Source organism: Arachis hypogaea, chromosome 2, assembly GCF_003086295.3.
Source record: "Arachis hypogaea cultivar Tifrunner chromosome 2, arahy.Tifrunner.gnm2.J5K5, whole genome shotgun sequence".
Taxonomy (NCBI): domain Eukaryota; kingdom Viridiplantae; phylum Streptophyta; class Magnoliopsida; order Fabales; family Fabaceae; genus Arachis; species Arachis hypogaea.
Window position 1 is genome coordinate 98648330 of NC_092037.1, and position 7911 is coordinate 98656240.

Genomic DNA, 7911 nt, shown 5'->3' on the forward strand with positions numbered 1-7911 from the left:
AGTGAACCCTTTAGCCACAAGACGTGCTTTATATCGATCAATTGAACCATTAGGCTTGCATTTAATGCGATAGATCCATTTACAGCCAACCAGTATAACGCCTGTAGGGCAATAAACTAGATGCCAAGTTTTGTACAACTTAAGAGCATCCAACTCATCTTTCATAGAACTACGCCAATTAAAGTGTTGATTAACATCCTTAAAAGACTTTGACTCAACATCATAATGTAAAGATAAAAAGAACTTATGATGAAAAGATGAAAGAGAAGAAAAAGACATAACTAAAGATAGAAGATAATGACACTTTGATGGAGAGAGATTTGTGGAGGTGAGAGAGGAATTACACAAGTAGTCAGAGAGATATGCTCGAGGTCGGTGAGGTCGGTTGGAATGACGAGGATGAGGTTACTCAGATGACGAAAAAGGTGACGTGGGATGAAGAGGTGATGGTGGAATAATGTCTATTGTGGAAAGAGAGGAGGTTGTATGACTTGAAATAGATTCGGGGGTCATGGGTTCAAGTTGGTTAGGACACGACAATGAGAAAGAAAGAGGGGTTGTTGGAGAAGAGAAAGAATTTGATGGAAGTGGGTTAATGGATATGGGTGAGGGTCTAACTGAAAGACTAACTGAATCTTATTTTTGAGAAGGCATGTTTGGCAATGTTGAGTTGAGTGTATGGAATTAGACATTTTTTGTGATTAAGGGCAAAATCATTTCATAAAAAATTATATTTCTAAAAGTCTCAATTCTTTTATCTTCTAAAACATAAACAATATATCCTTTAAAATCATGTTGAAAACCAATAAACTCATCTTTTTTGGCTCTTGGAACAAATTTTGATCTGTTTGCCATTAAAGTAGAAACAAAACATAAGCATCCAAAAATTTTAAAGTCATGATAATTTGGTGGACGATTAAATAAAATTTCAAATGGTGTTTTAAAATTAATTGCGGATGATGAAACTCTGTTAAGTAAATAAACAGCATGTTTAACAGCATAAGACCAAAAAGATGATGGTAAATTAGATTGAAACATAAGAGCACGATCTATATCCAAAATATGTTGATACTTGTGTTCTACCCTTCCATTTTGTTGAGGAGTATCAAGACAACTACGTTGATGAATAATGCCATTTGAAACATAAAAATCATGTAAAATGAATCCTGGTCCATTATCAGAACGAATAGCTTTGACTTTACAGTTGAATTCTAAAGTAATAAATTTTTTTACATTATTTTGCACTTCTCCTTTTGATTTTAATAAAATAACTCATGTAAAATGACTAAAATCATCAACAATCATAAGAAAAATATTTGTGATTATGAATAGAATTTTGTCGAAACGGACCCCAAATACCAAAATGTAATAAATCAAAATTTGCATTGGATTTGTTAAAATTTTGAGAAAATGAAAGTTTCTTTGCTCAGAAAAATGACAAACGTCACAAGCCTCATCATGATGCATAGAGATAAAAGGAAATGTTTATGTAAATGATCAAGTCTTTATCCAGAAAGGTGTTCTAAACGAAATGCCATATATTTGAAGGTATAATGGATGGGAATTGGATGGAATTTATGGAATGTGTAGTAGATGGATTTTTACCGAAATTGGATTCAAGGAGATATGATCCCTCTCTCATTTTGCCCAAATTAATCATCCCCAAATTGTGCTCTGTAGAGTGCAAAAAGAAGATGAAAAAGTGAGTTCACATTTGAGTGCTAAAGTAATTTTTGAGATGAAGATAATATTAAGGGATAAGTATGATTTTGGTCCCCAACGTAGAGGCTGAAAATTTATTTCGTCTCCAGCCTTTTTTTCGCTCCAAAATGATCCCCAAAGTTTCAGTTTATTTTAAAATTGTCCTTTGGATGAAAATACCCTTCCTCCCCTCATCTTCTCCTTCTTTTCCAAAATTATGCAGAAGCACCAGTAGAAGCACCAGCAGAAGCACCTCCCTCCCCTTCTTCTTCCCCTTCTTCCCCAAAATTATACAAAAGCACCAGCAGAAGCACAAGCAGAAACAGAATCAAAAGCAACAACAACAATTAATCAAACAGAAGCAACAGCAAGACAAGAACAACAATAATAAATCACCATTGAATCAACATTGGAATCAAGTAGAAATGGAAGAAGCAGAAGCAAAAATAGAAACAGAACAACAACAATAACAATAAAACAATATAATCAATCAAAATCAGAATCAACCAGAAACAACAATAATAAAAAATCAACAAATATAATAGAAGTAGAATGAAAAAGGAAGAAGAAGAATGATGGAAGTAGAAGCAGAATACGACGAGCCACCCGAACGACGACGAGCAACGGCCATCGAGCAAAGAAGAGCAGCGGTGGCGGCGGCGAAGAATGGCGGCGGCGACAGCGAAGACCCTTCCTCCTCTTCTTCCCGAACCCCCTCCCCCCTTCTCCCTTCGCATAACCCCTCTCCTCTTCTTCCTCAACGCCCCTCCCTCCCCCTTCTTCCCTTTCATCCCCCCTCCCCCGTTTCTCTTCGCATAACCCCCCATTCTTTCTCTCTCCTGATCCAACAATATTCCAAATTCAAGCCAAATTTAGTAACAATAATATTTCACAAAAAATTCAGAAAGTCTACAAAAAAAAAAATTCAGTTCACAGAAGAAGAAGAAGAAGAAGAAGAAGGGGCGACGGCGGCGGCGGTGCGGGCAGTGGCGGTGCGGCGGTGGCGTCCCCCTTCTCTCCCCCTCTCCTCCCTCCCCCCGCTTCTCGCCCCCCACCCCCTTTCTCTCCCCACCCCCGCTTCTGTACCCTTTATTTATTTATTTATTTTATATTTATATTTATTTTATATTTTTTAATGAGGGGATAATTTGGTAATAAAAAATAAAATTGGTAAAAAAGACGATTTTAAAACAAACTGAAATCTTGGGGACCATTTTGTAGCGAAAAATGTCTGGAGACAAAATAAATTTTTGGCCTCTGTGTTAGGGACCAAAATCATACTTATCCCTAATATTAAAGTTAAAATGAGGTAAATAAAGAATATTATGAAGAACCAAAGATTGTGAAAATTGAACAATGTCTTTATAAGAAACAGTAATTTGAGAACCATTTGGTAAATGAATAATAATAATAAAAAATTTGTGTGTAAGAAAAAAACTAAGAAAAATTTGATGTAATGTGATCTGTGGTACCAGAATCAATGATCCAGGTGTTCAATAATAAATATCGATTTGAAAAATTGTTAACAATAGAAAAAGTATTAAAAGAATAAAGATAATGAATAGTTGGACTCGATAAAAATCCAAGTTAGTTTGAATGACGAGTTTTTTTATTGGAAGAAAGTATTATCAAAGAAGAGTGTTGGAATGAGGAGAGCTCCAAAAGAGACTCTCCTAGATAGAGCAGCAATTTGAAGAAGATCTGAATTAGTTGGTTTAGCTTAAGAGGAGCTCTGATACTATGATAAAATTGTGAAAGAATAGGAAAAGAAAAGAAAAGACAAAATTTTTATTGATTGTTGATTGATCGATGAATTGTGAAGATAAAACTAAATATATATAGAGCATTGTCTATGAAAGATAAAAATAAAGATGAGATAACATAAGAAAATAACATAAAGATAAGATAAAATAATAAAAATTAAAATTATAACTGAATTTATGTATTTTGTTGGACTGAATTTATGGATCATAAGACTTCTTTATTATTGTCATAGACTAAAATAAAAGAATAATTTAATAATTATCTTTTTAAACCATGATCACAGTTTTAAAATTATAGGATCATAATTTTGCCTAAGCTACTCTCTATACGTAATATATGAAAATATTTTTTATTATAAAAAATTTATTAAACCTATTTTCTTAATAACCTACATGATCTATTACAAAATATACAAGTCTAAAAAAGCAAATAAGTTCAGGTCAACCAAACAATAAAGTTGAATAAAAAAGAAACGAGTTTGATTAGGAAAGTTTGTGTTCGTTGTATCCATGTGTGTGATATTCCCCTTACTTTGCTATATAGATAGATGGCCATACACAACTACTAGCACTTATCATCAGTGCTTATATCAAGAATTACACCAAAACTGTTAACTAATTATATTGAGAAATGTAACTAACTAACTAATACCTTCTTAACTATTGTTAGTCATTGGTGCTTCTGAGTTCTGACTCTATATGCACTAACATTTTTCGTCAAACTCAGAAAAATTTTAAACCACTCTAAATTTTAAAATTTTGAAAATGAACACCAAATAGAGATTTAGTTAGAAAATCAGCTATTTGAGAGGCTAAGGGGATGTGAACAACGAAAAGTTGGCTTTTGGTTAAGAAAATTACTTGGGGAATAATTAAAAGGTCTTAATATAAGTATCATACCAAACAATTGTGTTTATAATGAAAACAAAAATCAAATTCACACCTTGATGTTGACTAGAATTCTAGGCATGATTATGGGATATACATGTGGCCTCTCCTTATCAAAAGAAATTTGTGTTGATTTCACAATTCTCATTGATTGTGGTCATGGATATCGCAGTAAAGTAAAAAAGTATTGACAGAAAAAAAAAAAGAAAAATAAAATTAATGATGGTCACTACATTATTATAAACTCTAATAATCCTTCTCATCTTTTTCAAACTTTATAAGCTTATTTGTAATTTCATTCAAGCTGATTAATGATTAATAATCAGTCAATGATACCTAATGTTGTTAAAGATTCTCTCTTGAGTGGGACTCCATATAATAGTCAATGATATTCAACACTTATATATATATTATATATATTATGAAGGCTCATAACAATGTGGCACCTTTTTTTTTATTATATATTCTTCATTCTCTCTCTATTTTGTGTGTGTTTGGAGGGTCAACAAAAGTTAGCTCAGCTGCACCTCCTGTTTGATGGCATGCTCACAAGAATCACCCTTAATTTTGTTGGTTTCTTAAATCTTAATGATATATAAAAAAATATATAAAATAATAAATCTACAGTTTTTTTTAATGATGAAAACAAAATTGTTGAATAAAACTAATAGCAATATCAAATTTAATTTATATAATGAAAAACAAACTTGCCCAATATAATAATTAGGCATTTTTACATTAAAAAATATTTGAAAAATAATAAAAAAAATCTAAAAGTAGTTCAAACAAAATTTCCTTACTTTTTATTTATTAATTACTATTAAAATAATTAAATATAAATTAAATAAGATAATTTTAGAGTATTATTTTTTTACATCCTAAAAAGTCAAACTACTATATATATATTTATGATCACCTTATGCTTATAATAACAAATTGGAGTTTACTACTATATAGTAATTGTATTATTAATATTAATTTTATAAATTGTGTGTATAAGGTTGTAAGGTTAATCGTATGTTAAATGTGAAATGGGAGATGAGATCAAAAGCAATAGAGAAACGAGATAACGACAGAGAAAAGAAAAATAAACAAGAGTTTAAAATAAACTTTAATTATATAATGATAAGAAAGGGACCGTTCCACTAATGGAAAAGCCCATTGACGTAACCATATTAGAATAAATCATTTTACGTGAGAGATTGAGAAAGATACTATATAATAATAATAATAATAATAATAATAATAATATCCTAATTAAGTTGAATTAGTTTAAAGTTATTAGTTCGTGTAAGTAAGTATTATAAATTTAAATTTTGTCTTTTATATGTAACAATTAATTAATCACTCATAAATTTTTAAATGGAATTTTAATCTACGATAAATTAGTCATTAATCTCCTAATTTAGGAGAGACTATAAAAACCCAAAAAATAATATTTATACCCGTTCAATGCTAAAGTCAGACTCAAAATAAAAAGGATCCAACCTACAAAATTCAAAAGTAGTCTAGATCTCTAAAAAAAAAAGTAATTTATTAAATCCAATACGTCCTGACTCGACTTGCATATAGAATCTTAATTGTACTAAGATGTATATGTATAAATTAGTCCTTGAACAACCTTAAACAAGAGAAAAAATACTTGCCTATCTATCTTTTTTATGGTATAAAAATTTCTTCACACACATGTATTTCTCAAACCAAAAATCTTTCATAACTTAAATATCAGAGTCCTTTGCAGGTATTACTCACTATTCACCATTAAAGATCTCGAACGACTTTGCAGACTTTGGACAACTTTGCTTTATTGGGATAGACGTTGGAACCCTCACAAAAAAGTAGACGTGTTCAAAAACAATTTAAATCGACATAAACCGACCAATCGAATAAAAAAATCGAAAATCGGACAAACCAAAAATTGAAAAATTGATAAAACATGTTTCGCTGTTTTATTGCGGTTCAGTTCGATTTTCGATTCTGACAATGAAAATTCCAACCGAACCGAACTGATATATTAAAAGACCCTAAAAAACCAACCCTCACCCCAAACGTGACTCGTGACCTAACACTCCCTCCCCACTCCCAAACGTAAACATAGCCGCTCTTCTCTCAGTCTTGCACTCTCGCTCTCTTCACTAGAGTCTAGAACTAGAAGAAACCTAGGACCGGCAGCAAACCCACCTTCTTGCAGCACCTCCCAGTGCCGGCGAAGCCCTTCCTCCCACCACCTGGCAGCGCTGCCGAAGCCTTCACCCAGCGCCTCCTCACGGACAGCACCACCAAACCCCAATCAGCACCACCCTCACGGAGTTGCGGTCGTCGACACTACATCACCCAACTGTGACACCGTCTAGTAGCCAGCAGTGCACCGCCCCCGGTGTCACCCACAGCACCATTTCTTGCAACCCGCAGTACCGAGCCACCAAGCACAGCACCACCCAGTAGCGTTGTTGGTCACCCACAAGGCCACAACACAACACAGCACAGCACCGACCACCGAGCCACCCAGCCACCGATTCAAGTCAGATATAAATTTTGAGCCTCCGAATCAGGTATGTAATTAAATAATTTGACTAATTTCTGTTCAATAATCATTGATTTAATGTTGTTGGTTGTTGTTAACTTGTTATTGTTTTATTTATTTTTCATTGTTTAGAGAAATTTATTGTTTTATTTTTTTATTATTTTACTTGTCACTGATAATTGATTTCATTGTTGCTGGTTGTTGTTTTATTGCTAATTCAGTTATTGTAAGTTCTTTTATTTGATATAGCATAAGTCAGTTAATATTATAAGATACTGATTTTGATTTAATATTTCTGTGTTTTGTTGCTCCTGCTTCTACAGTTCATCTTAAAAGTTGGAATCTTATGTAGTCTGTTTCAAGGTCAGATTAATTTTAGTTATGATGTTTCGTTATGTGATTTGTTTTTTAATCTATTCATTTAACTTTTGGATTGTGGTTATATGCTTTTACGCAAGTAACCTGTATCTGAGGGTAGTTGTAGATGTTGGTTACTTTTCAATATAGCTTTCTAATGGTCGATACTGAACTTTTTAATTTACGAATGTAGCATACTCATAGGGCTTCTTTCATTCATGGTGAGTGCCTTCTTTCATACCATCGGCAATATAAACATAACTACCGCCGAGAAACAGCGTTTAGCAAAATCTTCCCTTTCGTTCAATTGCAAGAAGTAGGTCTATTGCATCATCTTTTCACAAGTCACCATAGAATTTAGCAAGGTCTCTACAATTTGTCTCCAATTTTATTTAATTGTCGTATTTGAATTCTTTTTGTCGTTAAATTTTATTAGATCAAGACTTTGTTAGCAATTATGTGTTTGTGTTTGTCGATTTCAATGTTATGACTTTGTGAAATAATATAGTAGTATTTTTTTTGAACTGACTAAAGAAACGGAACAAATCGAACCGCAGTTTAATTAAATGATTGGATCGGATGACTTTTTTCTCAAAAACCGTATCAAACTACACCACGAACACCCCTATCAGAAAGAGTATGGACCTCACATTCAAGTTATGATGCACAGACAATGAC